Below are 23,417 nucleotides of genomic sequence, written 5' to 3' on the forward strand. Positions count from 1 at the left end.
ATGGATTAAAGACTTGAACATAAGACTTGAAACCATGAAACTTCTAGAAGAAAACTTAGGCAGTATGTTCTTTGACATCAGTCTTAGCAACATATTTTCAAGTACCGTGTCTGACCAGGTAAGGGAAACAATAGAAAAAATAAACAAATGGGACTACATCAAACCAAAAACCTTCTGCACAGCAAAGGAAACCATCAACAAAATGAAAAGACAACCTAACAACTGGGAGAATATATTTGCAAACCATATATCTGATAAGGGGTTACTCTTCAAAATCTATGAAGAACTCATACATCTCAACAGCAAAAAAACTAACAATCCAATTAAAAAATGGGCAAAAGACCAGGACAGACATAGAAGATATACAGATGACCAACAGGCACATGAAAAGATGTTCAACATCATTAACTATCAAGGAAATGCAAATAAAAACTACAATGAGATCTCACCTCATGCCCATCAGAATGGCTATAATTAACAAGACAGGAAACAAGTGTTGGAGAGGATGTGGAGAGAAGGGAACTCTCATACATTGCTGGTGGCAGTGCAAACTGATGCATTCATTATGGAAAACAGTATGGAGATACCTCAAAAAATTAAGAATAGAACTACCATATGATCCAACTATTCCTCTGCTGGGTACTTATCCCAAGAACATGAAAATGTAAAGATACATGTAACACTATGTTCATTGTAGCATTATTCACAATAGCCAAGACTTGGAAACAACCTAGGTGCCCATCAAAGGATGAATGGATAAAAAAGATGTGGTATATATACACAATAGAATACTATTCAGCCATAAGAAACTATGAAATCCAGCCATTTGTGACAACATGGATGGACCTTGAGGGTATCATGCTAAGCAAAATAAATCAGAGGGAAAAAGTCAAATACCATATGATCTCATTGATAAGTAGAAGATAAAAAGAACAAACAATCACATAGAGGTAGAGACTGGATTGGTGGTTACCAGAAGGAAAAGGGGGAGGGAGGATGGCAAAAGGGACAATTAGGCACACGTGCGTGATGATGGATTGTAATTAGTCTCTGGGTGGTGAACATGATGGAATCTATACAGAAATTGAAATATAAAGATTTACACCTGAAATTTATATAATGTTATAAACCAATGTTACTGCAATAAAAAATAAAAAAGCTCTATTCTCATAGCAACTTTCAAGTACACAATACAATATTGTTAACTGTAGTCACCATGCTGTACCTTAGATCTCTGGAACTTATTCATTTTATAACTGGAAGTTTGTACCCTTTGCCCAACATCTCCTCATTTCCCTCACTCCTGAGCCCCTGGCCACCACCTTTCTACTCTCTGTTTCTATGAGCTCTATGTTTTTAAATTCCCGTATAATTGAGATCTTACAGTTGATAAGAAGAGTTAGGAAACCCCATTCATGGCCAAAACAACTAACTCTTAGTTAAAAATACACATATTTGCCCAGAAAATGCATTTGCTTTAAGATATTCCTCATTTAAAGTTTAAAACACTAAACATTAAAAAAAATACAATTTGTATGCCCTAAAATGTAAAATATAAAATAGATTTTAAAAAGCCAAGGGCTCTATTGTATTGAATCATATAAATCATTGAAATAATCCAAAAGTGACTACCTTCTCATAATAGAAACACTATTTAAGCAAGTTAGTCTCTGTTTCATTCAGTGTTTGGTGGAGACTCATGCCTACATACATGAATGTTGCTGAACCAGTATGATCTAAGCAGCTTAAAAATCTCTTACGTTCCCAGAACTAGACTGTTTGGGCTCAATCAGGATTCACGAGAATTGCTCTGACAATTAGCAGTAGGAGAACAGAGAGAGTGTGATAACCTAAAGCTTAGAAAATTTTTAAGATTCAAAATGGTGAGATATATTAAGGCGGAAATCAATCATGTAGATTTCAAGTCAAGATTCCTAAGAACAGATGCAGAAGGGTATGTCTGGTGTGGGCCAATGAGCCCTTTTTTTTCCCATGAATTACCCAGCAAAGTAGGTTATTGAAAAGCAGGGGCTAACTTTGAGACAGAGAGGAATGATGTCCTATAGTTCATAAGTATGCATTCAATGACAGACACTCTAAGCTAATATGACAAAGCTGAAGATTTCTGGAGAAACCTCAAAATACTCGATGGCTGAACTAAGACTGTGTGATGGTTAATAAGAGATGTCACAACAGAATCAAAAGCAAGAAAGCCATAATTCTGAAAATATCTAAGAGCCAAAATCATTTACATTTTATTGACTCAAGGGACTGAGAAGGAAACTAATATTTGGGGAGCAGCTCTGATGCAAGAGAAAGTACTAGATGCTTCAGACATATTGTTTCTTTTAAGCTTAACCTTATAAAGCAGGTGTTATTAGCCTTCAAAGTCACCAAAGTCCCGTTTATTAGTAAGCTATACAATCAGGACTCAAACCCAGGCCAGTGTGACCCCAAAGCTCAAGTATTTCCCACTGCATTGCACTGCTAATGTGCAGGAGGCAGCAGGCATTGGAGTGTAAGTAAAATTAAGTTAGCTAAATTACAGATGTATTCATGCTTTGACCTAACAATTCTGCTCACAGGAATTTGCTTTGAAAACATACTTGCAAAAGTACAAAATATCATCCACAAAGTTATTTATTGCTGTATTATTTGTAACAGTAAAAGCCTGGGAAAAAAAACAAACACAAAATGTCTCCCAGTAAGGGAGTGATTGAATAAGATATGATGCATTTGTATGTTGAATTACTACGCAGCCGAGTAAAAAGAATGAAAAAGATAACTATATACTTACGTGGAATAATTTCTAGAAAATATTTTTAATTAAAAAATAAGGTGCAGGACACTGTATGTGGTATCCTACTTGTGACAGGAAGGAAAGGAAATAAGAATATATATATAATTTTATATATATACAAATATAAATATTATATACTTATAATGAGAATCATCAAAAGAAAGAACCAAAAAGTAATAAAAGTGGTTACATAGAGATGGTACAGGGATAAAGGGTGAAAAGAAAAAGAAACTAAATTTCTTAGAGTTTGTGATTTTACTTTTAAACTACGTAAATGTTTTACAAAGCTTAAAAGTAAATAATAAAGAAAAAGGAAAACAAATCTAACAAATCCTAAAATTCAAAACAGCTGAAACAAATCAACTTAATTACATATAAAACTGGCCACATGGAACAAATAATTATTTCAGTGACATTAGAAAACAGTACATTGATCCAACAGCCAGAGTTGGAAAACATACCAAAACTTAAAGGATACAGTAAGTGCAATACTAAGAAGAAAGTTTATAGTGATAAATACCTACATTAGAAAAGAAAAAAAAATCTCAAACAATCTAATATTACATCTCAGGGAACCAGAAAAAGAAAACAAACTAGGCTCAAAGTTAGCAGTAGGAAGGAAATAATAAAAGAGCAGAAATAAATAAAATTGAGAATAGAAAAAACAAAACTAAAAGTCAGTTTTTTGAAAGGATATACCAAATTGACAAACCCTTAAGACAAATTATAAAAAAAAAGAGATGACTCAAATAAATAAAATCAGAAATAAAAGACAAGACATTACAATTGATGCCACAGAAATGAAAAGGATCACAAGGGACTACTATGAACAATTATATGTGAACAAGTTTGATAACCTAGAGGAACTGGATAAATTCCTAGAAACATACAGCCTAACAAGACTAAATCATCAAGAAATGGAAAATCTGAGCAGACCAATAAGGAATAAGGAGATTGAATTAGTAATCAACAACCTCCTAACAAAGAAAAGTTCAAAACCAGATGGCTTTACTGGTGAATTTTTATCAAACATTTAAAGGAATTAACACAGTCTTAAACTCTTCCAAAAATTGAAAGGGAAGGAACACTTCCTAGCTCATTCTATGAAGCCAGCATTATCCTGATTCCAAAGCTAGTCAAAGACACTAAAATAAAACTACAAGCCAATGTTCTTGATAAAAATAGATGCAAAAATCCTTAACAAAATATAAGCAAATCAAATCAACAGCATGTTAAAAGGATCATACACTATGACCAAGTTGGATTTATCTGTTGGATGCAAGGGTGTTTCCATTTATGGAAATCAATGAATGTGATACACTGCATTAGCAGAATGAAGGATAAAAATCATATAATCATCTCAATAAATACAGGAAAAAAATTTGATGAGATTAAACATCTTTTCATGATAAAAATTTCCAACACACCATGTATAGAAGAAATTTACCTCAATATAATAAAGGCCATATATGAAAAGCCCACAGTGAACATTGAACCCAATAGTGAAAAGCTGAAAGCATTTTTCCTAAGATTAAGACAAGGATGCCCACTCTTGCCACTTGTAGTCAACATAATACTAGAAGTCCTAGCCAGAACAATTAGGAAAGAAAAATAAATAAAAGATATACAAATTAGAAAGGAAGAAGTAAAATTATCTCTGTTGGCAGATGACATGATCATATACGTAGAAAACCTAAAGACATACACACGCACACACACAAAAATGCTTAGAAGTAGTAAATGAATTTCGTAATGTTGCAGGATAAAACATTAAAATATAAAAACCAGTTTGCTTCTATATACTAACAATGAGCTATCTGAAATGGAAATTAAGGAAACAATTACATTTACAATAGCATCAAAAAGAATAAAATACTTAGAAATAAACTTAAGCCAGGAGATAAAAGACTTATACACTGAAAAGTACATAACATTGAGGAAAGAAATTAAAGACACAAATAAATGGAAAAAACATCCTGTGTTCATGGATCATAACACATAATATTGTTAAAATGTCCATACTACTCAAAGAGGAGTTATGGATTCAATGCAATCCTTAGCAAAATTCCAATTGCATTTTTTACAGAAATAGAAAAAAGCAATCCTAAAATTCATATGGAACCACAAAAGACCCAAAAAAGACAAAGCAATCTTGAGAAGGTAAAACAAAGCTAAAGGCATCACATTTCCTAATTTCAAAATATATTACAAGGCTACAGTATGAAAAAAGTATGGTTCTAGCATAAAAACAGACATATGGACTACTGCAACAGACTAGAGAACTCAGAAATAAACCCATACATGTAACGTAAACTGTTTTTTGACAAGGTTGCCAAGAATACACAATGGGGAAAGGATAACTTCGTCAACAAATGGTATTGGGAAAACTGGGTATCCACATGCAAAAGAATGAAATTGAACCCTTATCTTACACCAAAAATCAACTCAAAATGGATTAAAGACTTAGATGTAAAACTTGAATCTATAAAACTCCTAGAAGAAAACATACGGGAAATCTTCATGACTTTGGTCTTATGACCCAAAAGCACAGACAACAAAAGCAGAAATAGACAAATGGATGACATCCAACTAAAAAGTTTTGCACAGCAAAGGAAACAATCAGTAGAGTGAAAAGGCAACTGATAGATTGGGAGAAAATATTTGCAAACCATATATGTGATAAGGATTTACTATCCAAAATATGTAATAACTGCTACAATTCAATAGCAAAAAAATAAATAACATTATTTAAATATGGGAAAAGGACTTGAGTAGACATTTCTCCAAAGAAAACATACAGATGGTCAACAGGTATATGAAAAGATGCTCAATGTCACTAATTACCAGGGAAATGCAAAATCACAATGAGATATTACCTCATGTTTGTTAGAATGACTATTATAAAAAAAAAAAAAGATAATAAGTGCTGGTGAAGATGTGGAGAAACTGGAACTTTTGTACACTGTTGGTCAAAATGTAAAATGGTACAGCCTCTATCGAAAAGATAAAGGCCACTCAAAAAATTAAAAATAAAACTACCATGTGATCCAGCAATCCCACCTCTGAGTATATATCTGAAATAATTGAAATGAGGAATTAAAAGAGATATTAGCACTCCCATGTTCATTGCAGCATTATTCACAGTAGCCAAGACATGAAAACAACTTAACTGTACATTGAATAGGTAAAGAAAATGTGGCATATACACACAATGGAATATACAGCCTTAAAGAAGAAGTAAATCCTGCTATATGCAACAACATGGATGAACCTTGAAGACACTGTGCTAAGTGAAATTGTCCATACACAGAAAGACAAATACTGCATGATTCTGCTTACATGAGGTATCTAAAATAGTCAAATTCGTAGAAACAGAAAGTAGAATGGTGGTTGCCAGGGTCTGGGGGCAGGTAAAAATGGGGAGTTGTTTCTCAACGGATATAAAGTTTCAGTATATAATATGAATAAATTCTAGAAATCTGCTTTATAACATTGTGCCTATAATTAACAATACTGCATTTTACACTTAAAAATTTTTGAGGGTAAATCTCACACTAAGTGTTCTTACCACAATTTTAAAAAACTGATAAACCTATTTTAAAAAAGAAGTACAAAAAATCTTAATCTCATTCAATAATTTTATTTCAGTGGTAATATTTATTTTATTATTTTGAAACTCTTTTATGAATATTGTATTATGCTACCAATAAATAATCATTTTAACATTATTACGTGTAATGATTTCAATGTATGGGAAAAGAGACACAAATATAAAACACAAGAAATTAAGTAAACCTCCCACTGTGTTAAAGTTGAAAGGAAATTATATAAACTCATGATTTCTAAAAAAATAACATAACCATGAAAGGGCCTAAGAGCAATAATACCCAAGTAGCATTGAAAACAACTTCTATCCAAATTCTGTTTCCTAAATACCATTCTCTAACAAAGGGGATAGTGCTCTTTTCTGAAAATGGCTGTCTCCAGATCTGGTAGGAAAAGTGCAAGATCTTAGGACATCTTTTTGTACCAGAAAGCAAAAAGGCATTCAAAAAGCAGTGGAGTTCTGTCAAAAGGACCCAAGACCCAGTTGAAAGGGATGCTGCTGGCTAAACTTGAAACAATCTGAGCAAGAAAATAAATACGAAATATTTTTGATGGATGCATGATGTGCATATACAATTTCCACAATGATACACATCATTGTGGACTAAAATTGTATACAAACACACGCACAGTAAAAAAGGCTTCCATTGGAGATTACAATTATATCAACACCTGTAAAAATTAGTGAATTAATGAAAAAGAATTAATTAAGCATTTATACTTTTATTTCACTGACTATAAAATATCACCAACTAGCCCTAATTGATGAGGGAAAGCTCTTTTATTATAAAAGAGAGTTGGCTGTTAATAATAATAGATGAAATGACAGGGGAAAAAAAATCACCATTTATTAGCTCCTAATAGATATTCTACTCAGGAAAGAATCATCAATGAATTCTAAAATCATTAAATGAAAGGTTGATGGAACTAAAAATACTGCCACATAGATTATTTCCCAATCATAAGGGGGAAAATATACCTTTACAATAGAGAAATCTGATTGTTCCCATCATGAATAATGAATCAACTAGTCATTTTTGCCTCCTAGTGTGATGCAATATAAAGTATCCAGCATCAATAATGAGTTATTTTGTTAAATTTTGATAAAATTTACTATTTTTCCTTGTTTTTATTTATTTTTTATGATGAAGAAGATTTGCCCTGAGCTAACATCTGTGCCAACCTTCCTCTATTTTGTATGTGGGTTGCCACCACAACATGGCCACCAACGATTGGTGTTAGGTCCACCCCTGGGAACTGAACCCAAGCCACTGAGGCAGAGTGCACTAAACTTAACCACTAGGCCATGGGGCCAGCCCCATATTTTACCATTTTTAAGCATACAGTTCAGTGGCATTAAGGACATTCATATTGTTGTGCAACCGTAACTGCTATTTATTGCTAGAACTTGTTTTTGTCTTCCCAAACTGTAATTCTGTACCCACTAAACACTAACTCCCCATTCCTCCCTTCCCCAAGACCCTGGTAACAACCATTCTACTATCTGTCTTTAAGAATTTGACTACTCTAGAAACTCATCTATGTGGAATTATATAATATCACTGAATGATTTATTTCACTTAGTATGATTCATCCATGATTTATTTCACTCAAGATTCATCCATGTTGTAGTGTCTCAGAACTTCCTCCTTTTTGAGGCTAAATAATATTCTGTTGTGCGTATATATCATATTTTGTTATCCGTTCATCCATCAACAGACATTTGGATTGTTTCCAGCTTTTAGCTATTGTGAATGCTGCTATGAACATGAGTGTATATATATCTGTTCAAGTCACTGTCTTCAATTCTTTTAGGTATATATCCAGAAGTTGAGTTGCTTGATCATATGGTAATTCTATGCTTAATTTTTTGAGGAGCTGCCATACCACTTTCCAGAATGATTGTACCATTTTACATTCCCACTAGCAATGCAAAAGAGTTCCAGTTTCTCCACATCCTAGCCAGCAATTGCTTTTTCTGTTTTTTCAATAATAGTCATCCTAATGAGTATGAAGTAGTATCTCATTGTGGTTTTGATTTGCGTTACTCTGATGTCTAGTGACTTTCAGAATCTTTTCATGTGCTTATTGGATGTTTGTATATCTTTGAAGAATGTCTGACCATTTTTAATTGTTTTTCCTTTTTGCTGTTGTTGATTTTTAGGAGTTTTTAAAAATATATTCTGGGTATTTATTAATGCCTTATTAGATATATGATTTGCAAATAATTTCTCCCATTTCTTAGGTTGTTTTTTCACTCTGTTGATAGTATCCTTTAACACACAAAGGTTTTTAATTTTGTTTAATTTCAATTTATTTTTTTCCTTTTGTTGCCTGTTCTCTAGGTATTATAGCCAAAAAATCATTTCAAATTTAGTATCATGAAGATTTTCCCCTTGTATGTATGTTTCCTTTCAAGAGTTTAGAGATTTAGCTTTTATGTCTAGGTCTTTGATCCATTTTTAGTTCATTTTTCTGCAAGGTAAATGTCCAACGTCATTTTTTGCATGTGAATATCCAAATTCCATTTGTTAAAAAGGCTATCTTTTCCCCATTAAATGGTCTTGGCACACTTGCCAAAAAAATTAAATCATATATGCAGGGTTATTTGGGGAGTCCCTATTCCATTGCATTAGTCTTTATGTCTCTCTTGATGCCAGTACCACACTGTTTTGAATACCATAGCTTTGTAGTAAGTTTTCAAATCAGTAAATGCGAGACCCACCCCAGCTATGTTCTTCTTTTTCAAGATTGTTTTGGATATTGAGGGTGCCTTATGATTCTGCATAAATTTTAGGATGAATTCTTCTATATCTGCAAGAAACATCATTGGGATTTTTATAAGGATTGCATTGAATCTGTCGATTGCTTTGGGTAGTATTGGCATCTTAACAATATTAAGTCTTCCAATCCATGAACACAGAATGTATTTCCATTTATTTGTGTCTTTTTAAATTTCTTTCAGTAATGTTTTGTAGCTTTCAGCATACAACTCTTTCAATTCATTGGTTAAGTTTATTCCTAAGTATTTCATTCTTTTGGGTGCTCTTAAAAATATAACAGTTTTCTTAATTTCTTTTTCTGCATTGTTCATTGTTAATGTATAGAAATGCAACTGATTTTTGCCTATTGATTTTGTATCCTGCAACTTTGTTAGTTTATTCTAACAGATTTTTTTGATCTTAGTGTTTTCTACATATAAGATCATGTCATCTGTAAACAGAGATAATTTTACTTCTTCCTTTCCAATTTGAAGGCCTTTTCTTTCTTTTTCTTACCTAATTTCTCTATCTAGGACTTCCAGTCCTACATTAAATAGATATGGAAAAAGTAGGCATCTTTGTCTTATTCCAAATCTTAGAGGAGAACTTTTGTGTTTCATCACTAATTATGATGTTAGCTGTGGGTTTTTCATATATGAATTTTATTATGTTAAGGTAGTTTTCTTCTATTCCTAGTTTGTTTAGTGTTTTTTCATGAAACAGTGTTTAATTTCTTCAAATTAAATTGAGATCTGCGTCAATTGAGATAATCATGTGGGATTTTTTTCTTTCTACTAATGTGGTGTTTTACGTTGATTGATTTTTGTATGTTGAACCAACTATGCATTCCACATATAAATCCCTCTTGGTCATAGGTATATCCTTTTAACATGATGTTGAATTTAGTTTGCTAATATTTTGATGAGGATACTTGGATCAATATTCATAAGCAATATTTGTATGTAGTTTTCTTTTCTCATAGTGTCTTTATCCAGCTTTGAAATCAGGGTTATGCTGACCTCATAGAATGAGTTAGGAAGTGTTTACTCACCTTCAATTTTTTGGAAGAGTTTGAGATTGTGTCAATTCTTCTTTAAATGTTTGATAGAATTCATTGGTGAAGCCATCTGCTCCTGAACTTTTCTTTGTTGGTGGGTTGTTGATTACTGATTCAATCTCGTTATTCCTTATCAGTCTGTTCAGATTTTCCATTTCTTGATGATTCTTTTTGGTAGGTTGTGTGTTTCCAAGAATTTATCCATTTCGTCTAGGTTATCAAATTTGTTGCATACAACTACTCTCTTATAATCCTTTTTATTTCTGTAAAGTTAGTAGTATGGTCCCTATTTTCATTTCTGATTTTAATTATTTGAGGCTTCTCTCTTTTTTTCTTAGCTAATGTAGCTAAAGATTGTCAATTTTGTGATCTTTTTGAAGAAGAAACAAGGATCTTGATTTTGTGGATTTTCTCTGTTCTTTTTCTATTCTCTATTTTATTTACCTCTGCTTGAATCTTTATGATGTCCTTCCTCCTGCTTGCTTTGAGTTTAGTTTTTTCTTCTTTTTCTGGTTCTTTAACCTTAACAGGGAAAGAGTAGGTATAAAGTTAGGCTGTTCATTTGTGACCTTTATTCTTTTTCTTAATATAAGCATTTACAGCTACAAATTTCCCTCTTAGCATTGCTTTTGCTGCAACCCATAAGTTTTGGAATATTGTATCTTTGTTTTCATTTGTTTCAAGGTATTTTTTTATTTTCCTTGTGATTTCTTCTTTGACCCATTTATTATTTGTGTTATTTAATTTCTACCTGTATGTAGATTTTCTAGTCTTTCTTCTGCTATTAATTTCTAGTTTCATTTTCTTGTAATCAGAAAAGATACTTTGTATGATTTCAATGTTTTGAAATTTATTGACTTATCTTGTAGCTTAAAATATGATCTGTCCTGGAGCATGTTCCCATATGTACTTGAGAAAAATGTGTATTTTGCATTTGTTCGATGGAGTGTTCTGTATATATCTGTTAAGTCCAACTGATTTATAGAGTGGTTCAGGTCCTCTATTTGCTTATTGATTTTCTGTCTGGCTGTTTTATCCATTATTGAAGTGAAGTATTGAAATCTCCTACTATTAATATAAATTGGTCTATTTCTCTCTTCAATTCTGTCAATGTTTGCTTCATATATTTAAAGCTTTGAATTTTGGTGCATATATATTCACAATTGTTGTATCTTCTTTGTGAATTGACCCTTCTATCATTACATAATGTTCTTTTTGTCTCTTTTAACCTTTTTTGACATAGTGTCTATTTTGTCTGATATTAGTATAGTTATTCCTGCTCTCTTTTGTTTACTATTTGCATGGAGTATTTTTGTCCATTCTTTCACTTTTAACCTATGCATGTCCTTAGATGTAAACTGAGTGTCTTGTAGACAGCAAATAGTTGGATACTGGTTTTTTATCCATTCAGTCAATCTATGCCTTTTTTGGGGAGATGGGGGGGTTTGCGAGGAAGATTAGCCCTGAACTAACACCTGTGCCCATCTTCCTCTATTTTATATGTGGGATGCCACCACACATGGCTTGATGAGCAGTGCATAGATCTGTGCCTGGAATTTGAACCTGCCAAACCCAGGCCACTGCAGTGGAGCCTGCAAACTTAACCACTATGCCACTGGTCCCTCAATCTATGTTTTTTGATTGGGGATTTTATTTCATTTACATTTAAAATAATTACGGATAGAGGAGCACTTACCATTGACATTTTGTTGTTTGTTTTCTATATATCTTATAGCTGTTTTTGTTTCTTATTTCCTCCATTCCTGTCTTCCTTTATGCTTTTTTTTTTTGTAGTGACATGTTTGATTCCCTTCTCATTTCCTTTTGTGTATATTGTATAGATGTTTTTCTTGTGGTTACCATGGGGATTACATATAACATCATAAAGTTATTTCAATCTATCTTGAATTGATACCAACTTAATTTCAATTGACACAAAAAACCCTATTCCTTTAAAACTCTGCCCTTGTTTATATTACTGATGTCACAAATTACCTCTTCATATTTTGTGTACCTGTTAACAAAAATTTATAATTACTTTTTATTTTTTAATTAATAATTTTTTCTAGAAATTATTCAATGTAAGTATATAGTTGTCTCCTCCTAACTATGCTGTGCTGTGCCAAGGAAGGAGTCGGGCAGAAGTGAGTAGAAAGTCCATGAAATTTCCTAGCATTTTGAATGTGGCTTTTTCTTGATTGGATGTTTCCTTGGTTGTTATAGATCTTCGACGGGTTTCCAGAGCTCCTGTAAAGTTACCTTAGTAATTTTGTAGTTGTTTATTTAATATTTCCATAGGGGAATTAGGGACTAGAACTTCCTAGTCTGCTATCTTGCTGACATCACTCTACCAATGACTTATTCTTAACAAAATGTTTAATCTAAATATAACCACATATTAAACTCTAATTTCTATATTAAGGGAAATATGAAAGATAGATAAATAAGATAAATGACACTATAAACAACAGACAAATCCAGATTATGAGATATTCTATAGAAATTTTTAGAAAAACCAATGACATAAACAAGAAAGATAAATTGATGGGCTTTATGCTCTATTAAAAGAGATTTAAGATTAGGATAACTGTTATGTCCTAACTTGCCCAAGATGGTCCCTATTTACACTTCTTGCTATATTATAATTATTAATAGTACCCCTTTCACTCTTATCAGAGTCCTGGTTTAGCTGATAAATTATATGGTCTCCCTGCTCAAGAGAAATAAAACCAAGAAGAATATGTGATCACTAATTGAATAAGAAGCTTAAAGCACATTATTGGGACAAATGTTGTCATTTGAATACAGATTGGATTTTTTATATTATTATGGTTTTTTTTTAGTTTTGCTAATTTTGGAGATGCATGTTGAAATATCTAGGGGTGAAATATGATAATGTCTCTAATTTATTTTGAAAAGTTTAAGCAGAAAATTTATCATATATGATTAATTTTTATTCATGCACGTACATTTTTATGTCTTTTACTTATATATGTAATTTTAATACATGACACATATACCTATATATGTGTGCTTGTATATGAGTGTATATGGCATATGCATGTATATGGTAGAATGTTGACAATTGTTTGATTTAGGTGGTGGGTATATGGGGGTAATTGTACTATTCTTCCTGCTTTTGAATATGTTTAAAATTATTAGAAATAAAATGTTTAAAATTCAAGAGGTTATCTAAATCGAGTAGACAAGATTAAAGAGGACTTGGAAAGCCCTTCAGAAGAGCTTAGATGTGTGGTCTACTTGAGCTGAAGTAGCTAAACAAAGTTCATTGTGGTTTAAATACTTCCCACTTTCAATAACCTTTCATTCATGTTTCCCTAGCATATGTGTCTTTGACTATTATGAGCTGGGGATGCTTGTACTTGTAGATCTCAGATGAGGGTGATGTTTTTCTTCCCAGTAGATTATAAGCAACTTGAATATAGCAAAAGTATTTTTTGCTCCTTTTGTCCCTCCTTATAGCACCCACACATACACGTTCTGCAATGATTACAAGTCACCAAGAGACTCATGAAAATTGCAAGAGGAAGGTGACAGATTACAAAGATGCCATAATTCTCCACTCCAACCTTTAGCCATGCCTCTTTGCAATGTGACTTTACAGGACTTCCCAGAAAGAGACAGAATCTATTCCTTAATCCTTTGCGTCTGGGCTGTACTTGTTCTGACCATAAAATGTGGCAGAAAAAAAATGCTGTACCAGTTTTGAGCCTACTCCTCAAGAGGGCTTGCATGCTTCATTCTCTCAGAACCCTCCCAGCCACCATGTGAACTGATACAGGCTAGCCTGTGGTACACTGAGATACTTGCTCTATTGAGGTACTTGCTCAGTAACTCAGCTAATAATCACCAACCTTCAGAAGTAGATCCTCCTGGCTGACGACAGATGCCATTACTGAACCAAACTGAGAGCAGAATTGCTGACTCACAGAACTGTGAGCTAAATAAATGTTGATTGTTTTAAGCCACTCTGTTTGGGGTGGTGTTTTGTATGGGGAAAGATAAGTTATGCAAGAAACGAAGGGGAAGAATAAGGAAGAGAGAGGGAGAAGGAGGTAGGAATATAGTAGAGTGGGCCTGAGCATATGAATGACTTTTTTCACGGAAGTCCTGAATCCTATATTTTATTTAATCAGAGTTGCTGTTGCATTGGTAGCATTCAGCAAAGTCACAAAATTTGTGTTGCATTCTTTTTCTATTTTATCAAACTTGAGGTTTGAAATATTCATACATATAAAAGAACTCATTATGACACAGGAGAAATTTCTTCATTTGCCATTAGTTCACACGCACACAAGCAGCATCTGTCTTCCAGCGATGGGTAGCTACTTAGTCTCGCCTAGCAATTTTCTCTTTGATTAAGCCCACATACCAGAACATTATTGCTTTTCTGTGTCTATTAGGATACTGGTGCTTTACTTTTTTAAGGATGTTGGTACAGAGTGAGGTGATTTTTTCATAGAGACATTCACCAGATTCCTGAAGCCACGGGAATTCTGGACTCCAATCTGAAGCTCCTAATTTCTTCCTCTCCTCGCACCATACACTCCTCCGACCATAAAAAAACATATCAGGAAATATAGGAGTAACATTATTCAGTGAAAAATACTGACAAAGACCTGAAAAAAATGATTAGTATCAAAGTTTAGACAAGAGATATTTATTTGACACACCTTCGGAATGTCAGTGTTTTATCTTGATTCTGCACAAAGACCTCAAAGAATATCTGTGGAGAGAGGAGAATAAAGAAAAAAATGGAAAGGTAAAATTAGGGAAATGCCAAACCCAAGAATCACTCAATTGCTTTCCCCCTTGCTAAGAGTTTTTAAAAATTGGAAGAAGCCTAGAGTTCTCTAAGAGGATGTGCAGGGCAGAAGTGATTATGTTATCAGAGAATAGACTGGAGATAAATAGAAGAAACATAAGCGTAGAGACATCTGACCTGCTCTTCCTTCAGTAATTTTCACTTCAGCCACCTGTCTCTTGGATCTTGATTTTTTTCATTCAGTGGACTGCTCTGGCAGATCAAAATAAAATTATTAATGCCAATAAATTTAATTCTACTTATCAGGATTCCTGGACCTGTCATGCAGTCAAGCTTCAGTAGTCAGTGCACTTCTGTGGCCCCCTGCCAGCCCTCCCTCCCTCCAGGGTAAGAAGAGCTGGGAGACCCCAATGGTTCCCAACACAAGAGAATTGCCCTAGATATTTTAATAAACAAGGTAGACATCTCTCAGGTTAGGGGTTTGAAAATTCAAATTCATAAAATTCCCACAGTTCATTTTCTTGCAGCCATCTAGATGCTGGTTCATGACCAGATTTTTGGAAACCACTTGACAAGATGAAATTAAGGTCAAGATTCTATGACAGGGTATTTGTAGAGTTTTTGGTAAAGTAAATTGATTTCTATAGAATTAGTTTGGGCACTTCCATAAAAACACCATTTGAGTGAGGCTCTAAAGCAGAGAACACAAATACAAATACCTACAGAATGAAGTAGGCAAGTGGAAAGTGTAAAAATCTGGATAGCAATGCCCTCTCTAAAAGTCACAGCCTATTACTGCCATCTAGGAATGAGGGTACAGTATGATTTTTCTAATACATTCAGAAATCTAGATATTTTAAAGTGAAGTTTCTTGATTTTGAAATGTTCACAACTTATTTTTAAAAACTTGAAACACTGTCTGACTAGATGTTTCTCTGGGCTTGAATGTGACTGCCCTACGAGCTACCTTAGGGTGTCTGCAGATGCGATGTTATCTTTGTATAATTCCACTCTATGGTACACATTCTGAAGTATTCCAAGTATCAAAAGACTTTAAGCACAACAAGGAAATTACTCCAGATTCAATAATGACTAATCTTTACCAAAGATAATTTTTTTCACCTTGGTATACATCAGTGTAGTATGACCTCATCCTAAGCACAGACTGATTTGGGGCTCAGCAACACCCTTCTCTCCACACATAAACTCAAACACACACACACGTTTCTCTTTCAACGTCTATTTGTGTGAATTTATACATATGGAGTGTTGGTTTTGGGGCTGGAGGAAGGCACGTAGTAGAGGGACCCTGGAGGTAATAAGGTAATAGTGTTTCCTGAGCTACGGCTTTTCAGTCCTTGTGGAAAATTAAAACCACAGGATAAAACAGCTCTTTTCTTGAGAGATCTCATGAGACTCTGAGACCAAGAGTGCTGGTTAGGGGCCCAGGTGAGAAAGTCACCACAGAGCCCAGGAAATGGTCATTCTTTCTATTTCTCTTCAGATTATCGCATGGCTCCAGCACCTGGAGGACTCAAAGACAATACAGTTTCATTTAGCACCTCTAGGATGTTGTAGCATGTAGTGGGTTGGGATCAGGGATTCAGCATCTTACTGAGGGTGGCACTGGCAGTGACAAATGACCTACTTCGAGTCACTTCTCAGCAGCCACCATCCAAAAGAAGACCAGAGTTGACATAAACCAACTCATTCCTGTATATCAGTGAAACCACCCAGGGAATAACCAGAAAATTGATCCCTGCCCACCATATACCTGCCACCATCACCATCTGTGGCCCTACTGAATGCATTATTCACCCTGATATCTATCAAGGCTGACCTAAGCCAACTTAGCCATTCAGAGTCATTAGGTTCTTTTTGGTGAATGTGGGCTTCCTCTACTGATTGGTGATGTTTGAAGCCAATTGTTTTCCTCTGCAATGCCATGGCTAGATATTATGTTTTTAAAAAAGGAAAACCATACATAATTCTGCCACAAGTACCGATATTTATTAGTGAGCAGGCATCAAAACATGTAAATAATGAGGTCTTGCAAATTTGATGAAGTCCCCACTCTCCATCCTTTCCACTCTGTCCTCTCTAGGTGTTCCACAAGCCCCTTCCATTAAGGGCTCATCTTGCCACAACAAGTCTTCTGATGATAGGAACAGTTATGTTTCTAGTTCGATTAGAACAAAGAATTCTCTGTAATGCGGGAAACTCGGGAATAAGTAGAGTTCTAAACCTAGGGTACTACCCAAAAAATATTAGCCTCCCGGGATTGTCAGAGTATTAATCATGCAGGGGGAGATTTTTCTGTACAAATATTTCTGGTTGACATATATTGACACTATTCATTTCTCCAATGAATAATTTAATATTCTTTATGTTAATAAACCCTCCAGTGCCGAGTCAGACTGTAATATGTGAAGCACTTTCTGTGGCCACCTCTGGGGAGAGTGAACTGTAGAGTAAGGTTTTCAGATTCTAACCTACCACCTCTGAAATATTTTGAAGTGTAAATTACTGAGTAGCATAGTTCATATATTATGTGACCATCCCTGAAGTACAGATTAATGTTAATTTAGACATGCACACACACCTCACACTGTCAACTGAAATACTTTAAATAAATTTTAGAAAATAGAGTAATTTTCCACAGAGCATTGTTTTGGGCCAAGGAATTCACTTTTCAGTGAACTCACTTTGTAGCAAAAGAATCCAAATCCATGGGGTTCGCTGATTTACCATGCAGTTCCTCATCTAGTAGCAGCCAGCTCCGTAAAACAGTAGAATGGCTCATTAAGATGCAGTGTTAACTAAGAGAAAACACCAAACAAGACAGAGATGTTGTCCATAGATTTGGTATTTGCTCTACACCAGCAACCAGCAATGGAGCTCTTTCTCCCTGAATGCACAGGTGCAGGATCCAAGAGGTCAAAGTGAAAGGATCCTCTCTTAGTTTCACACACATAATGACCCTCTCACAAAATTTCGTCTTGTGCAGCAGCGAACATATTCCCCCTTGATATAATCAGCATCAATTTTTTGACCAATATTCCAATATCACAAACCTCCTTTCTTTCTATTTAATCAGTTACTGAAGAAGCCCAAAACAGCCAGGTGTATGTTATAGCTTCAGATTTAATGGAACCATTGTTGAGTCTTTTAGTGGAAGCAGTATTCTGAAATACTAAAATCTTGAAAGCATAGGAGCCTAGGGTCTGTATTTGTGTTGGACAACAGAAAGAGTGACTCATAGCAGTAATAACACTATTATTTTCCTGTCTATTATTTGAATTTCCTTTCAAAATTTGGGGAATTCCTCATATTGTGAGTTGAAGAGAGACAGAGCCTACCTCCCACTATAGAACCTCAGGTTCTCACTTTTCAACTCACTGTGTAGTTAGCACATGAGTATGTGATTGCATAGCCAATAACAAGCACTCATTCTAGAACTTGAATAAAGAACTGGTAAAGCAAGACATCTGAAAGTAGATGTAAGGTGCATCCAGTTTCCAAGAGCACCAACATCTGAAATGCCAGCAATAACATTCAGTTGAAGGCCATGACCAGTATGGTGTCTAGAGCTCATGTCGGTTTCCTATTGCTGTGTAACAAATTACCACCATCTTAGAACCTTAAAACAACACAAATTTATTCTCTCACAGTTCTTTAGGTCAGAAGTCTGGATGGGCTTGAGTGATTTCTCTAATCTGAGTCTTATAAGAAAGAAATCAAGATGATGGGCCACTTGAGCTCTTATCTGGAGGCTCTGGGGGAGAATCTGTGGAATGACTCTGCCATGGCACCCTGCTGACTTTGCATGTACCCACACAGGCCACCCAGGCAAAGGCTGGAACCACAGCTTGTCTGAGCCTTGGCAGAATGCCTGGTGATCTTCCCAGAACAGAAGAGGATGATAGGATTATAAGGAGCTTCTTTGAGGCCATCTCCCACTGGACCTATCTCCCCTGGGAGGCTTTCATGAGACAGTTTCTCATCTATCACCTTCCAGATTATGATGAGGTATGGGACTTTCTTCCCTGCCCCTTCCTCCCATCAACATAGAATTGTAGGATATAAAACTGCTTAGCCTTAGCCTGGAATTGGCTCCTCAGCAATGAGATACTCCACAATTTACATTATAGTCACCTGGCCACTTTTGCTTAGGTGTTGATCTTTCTGGTGTGTGTGACAAGGACTATGGGGAGCCAGAGCCTTTGGCTAACCTTCCTTCTGCTGTTTACATAAATAATAAACTGTCTGAATCTAAGAACAGCTCGCTGTATCTTTACCAGTCAAAACAGTCAGATCTTGCTCTTAGTCTTACCTTGTGTTGGGTGTGTTTGATGATCCACTTCCAAGCTTGTTCAGGTTGTTGGCAGAATTCAGTTCCTGGGAATGGTAGGTTGAGCTCCCTAGGTTTTGGCGACCTATCATCCAGGAACCTCTCTCAGCTCCTTAAGGCTACCTGCCACTCCTCATCATGTTGCTGCCTCCATCTTCAAATCAGCAGTGGTGCAGAGTCCTACTCATTCTTCAAATCTCTCTGACTTCTCTGCCTGCCAAATCACTTCCCCCTCCAGTCAGAAAAAGTTTTTTATTTTAGGGCTCATGTGATGAGATTGGGCCCACCTGGATAAAACAGGATAGTCTCCCAATCTTAGGATCCGTCACCTTAAATACATCTGAAAAGCCCCTCTTGCCATGTAAAGTAACACATTCACAGGTTCTGGGGACTACCATGTGTACATCTTTGGGACTCTATTCTGCCTACCACAATTGGCAATGATGCTGATATCCCAACAGACCAGATTTGTGGCACTGTTTTGACCCTTGCTTTGGGGATATGGTCTATAAGTTTCGTTGTCCAGCACTCTTGGCTACTCAAGCTACTCTGGGTTACTAATATTCTTCTATAAATTCCTTTTCTTTTTACTACTGTCAGTTTCTGTTTCTTGCAACTAAAACTCTGATAAATATATACATGATTCTCAGCATTGTTGACAAGAATTGGATAAAATTTCTTGGGGCTTAAAATTCTTTTCCAAATAATTACAGCTCTTGGACTGGCTAACAAATATCTTCTTTACAACTATGTAATGACATAGTTGTAGAAATGACAGTTTACATCTCCTTTTCTTTGTTGAGACAGTTCCACTTCATACTTGTGGTATCAGTGTCTATAACCCTATCTTATGAAATAATTCCTGTATTCCTGATTGTCCATTATAAGAGAAAATGATTGAGAAAATAGATACCCAAAGACCAACACCTTACTTCTCACTCCCAATGAAAGTCTTCCAGCCTGCTCTCCCTCCCTCAGTCCTATCCCCAGTCAAGATTGTTATATAAACATCATCTGGGGTTGCAGAGGAGAACAATCACTCCATATCACTTAGTTAATTTACTGGGACTATAGATGGAACCAATTGTTCCCCTTCCTCGAGGAGATTGTCAGAAGTAATTCCACAATCTCCTGCTTCCTGCTCATTTAAGTACCATCTGTACTCTCATCTCTTTACTGCTACCTCCACTTGCATCCTCTTTTTGCTTGGGACACCTCATCATCTGATATATTCCCCACACCTTCCTGCCCCTGCAAATCTTCTCCTGTACACATTGGATCCCTTCATCTGGAAATACTAAACCCTTCTCTAACTCTTCATGACTTTGCCTTTACTAAAAATTATCTCTCTCCACAGAACCCCATTTCTCCCAAGTTTTCCCAGCTGGATGCCTTTTATCTCCCTCTCTCTCTGCCACACACCGCAGGGTCACGAGGCAGTATGAGTGTCCTCCTTGCTCCCTATTGCCTCTTCCACACCACTCCTCCTTCCTCCTGCAATATTCTATCCCAGCTCCTCTGATACTTAAGCCATCAGGATATACCAGAGGCGCCACTCCCCCTCATTGCTGTCATCTACATATATCTTACTCTTTCCCATTCCTTTACTGAAGAGGTGATTCTTGCAGCCTCTGCCCAGATTCCATCTTCTTAGAGGAGCTTTCTATGACCCCCCCTCAGGAGTCATTCTACCTCCTCCCCATTTCTTCTCTAATTCATCATATTTTTCATTTCCTTCATAGCGTTTATATTGTGAAACTTTTTATTATGTTCTCATTTATTTAATGTATGTTTCTCTTGCTGGAATAAATCAAAGTCCTTGTCTGTCTATTTCACGGTTATATCTTCAGTACCTAAAATAGTATCTGACACTTTAGGTAAAATTGCCCTATCTGAAATTGGGTTAAAATAACTACACATGCACCTCATAGTTATATGAAGTTCTACCTTGATATTTTATCTAAATAGTCAATTTTCCAGACACTATTCATGGAATAATAGGCTTCCTCCTCACTAACATGCAATGTTTTCTCTATTACATATTACATGCTTACAGAAGAGCTATTTTATGATTTTCCACTCTGTCACTTGGATGCATATGCCTGAATGTTTTGCCAAAGCAATTTATTTTAATCACTGTGACTTGATAAACTTTGTAATAACTGATAGAGAAAGTTATTACTTTTCCCCTTTTAAGCTTTTCATAGTACTCTTTTCCAGATAAACATTAGTGTTCAGACTATTGGGGCATTTTCAGTGTAGAATGAAAGTGGAACAAATCATGAAGGAAAAGAACCTAATTTGCTTACATAAAAATATGAACTTCTGTACGTTGGAAAACATCAGAAACAAATTTGGGAACAGTATTTGCACAATATGCAGCAGTATTTGGGTAGGTGTCAAACGGATGCTATGAGTCCTCATGACATTAGGTTATACCATCCCCTGGAGCCCTCCATTGCTCTGGAAGGACCAGTCCCTAGCTGCTGGCAAGCTGCCCAACTGCCTTGGAATGCTCAGGAGAGGGAAAGGATGCTCAAATCAGCCTTTCATTCAGAAGGATCTAGGAGCCAGTCTGAAAGAGAGAACGTGAATCTTGAGCACGTTCAAACGTGTCCATAGATCTGACCGATGGACTGGACAGAAAGGAGAAATTGAGGAGTATGTCTGGAAGAAAGTGCCAGAGCCTAGAGATCAGTGGGAAGACTGGTTCCAAGAAATGTGTGAAGCTGGCCTGGCCACCGCCTACCACAGCCCCATCTCCACCCTTGGAGCACCTGTGCTGTCTGAGAAGGGAAATCTAGGCCGGTGGTATAATCGAGGAATCGGACTATCCTGGTGTGGAAAACCCCTGCCAAAGAGCTGGATAAAAAACATAGAGGAACTACCAGCCAGCCAGAGAGAAGAGCCCCCACGTTAGTTCGGGAATATAGAGAACAGCATCGGGTTGGTTGTCAAGGACACTGAGACAAGAGTGGCCATCCCGGAAACATATGGATGGCTGATCTTTACATGAGTTCCTCCCCTTCCCTAATCAAGCTTCTAGAGAACAATGTGGCAAGGGGGGCCCCAGAAGTGCTGGATCAAGAAGGGGGAGGCTCTGAACATTAAGATTTCTGGAATTGCAGAAAATTTGTAATCGTTGGTAGGTAAGGCCAGGACATCTTAAAAGAGTCAAAGGGTTAAGTTTATCCTTAACATAAAAGATGTTCTTAACACTGAAACAGAGAAAAGATTCCCCTTCCAACAGAAAAAATGTCAAAGGATATCAACAGATCATTTACTGGTGAATGAAGGAAACCAGAAACCTCATCCCAAAATATGCCTCTTTGACATAAAACTTATTTTAAGCTGAAGGCAATTAAGAAACAGCAAACGCAGAAAAAGCTTCCCCTTTTCTGCCTAAAGGCAGGACATAAATTCTGCTTTCACTGGAGATACTCTTATCAGCCCAAAGATGGCACCAGAGGAATATGCAAAGAAACCATGTTAAACTAACACTTATCTTCCCAGTTACTCCTGCACCATTAACTACCTCTAACACCAACCTCTTTGTCTTGTCAATTCTTCACAAATTTATTGTTTTTTTGTCTAAAAGGTATAAAAGCTTCCTGCTCTAGTCACATCTTCAGGGCTTCATTTTCTTGTGAAGGCTCCCAAATACATGTAAAAATTCAATAAAATTTGTATGCTTCTCTGCTGTTAATCTATCCCTGTCAGTTTAATTTTCAGACCCAGCCAGGGACTCTAAGAAAGTTGAGGAAAGCATTTTCCTGCCCTGCACAAAGAACTATGACTTACAAATGCACATATACAATGATTTCATTTAAAAATGAAAGAATAAAAAAATTAAAATGATAAAAAACATCAAATTATCCACTGAATCAATATATGAAAAATGTTAAACATGACAGTGTGGGTGAAAGAGGGAAGACCCAGGAGTTCCAATGGGAATAAAACAACAGAAAAATGACATGAGCTTTCTAAGAGCTTTGACGGTAAATATCCAACACTTAAAAATGCTCATATTCTCAGGCCGACCCCGTAGCTTAGCA

Source organism: Ceratotherium simum, chromosome 28 (assembly GCF_057802395.1).
Source record: "Ceratotherium simum simum isolate JZ-2026a chromosome 28, ASM5780239v1, whole genome shotgun sequence".
NCBI lineage: Eukaryota > Metazoa > Chordata > Mammalia > Perissodactyla > Rhinocerotidae > Ceratotherium > Ceratotherium simum.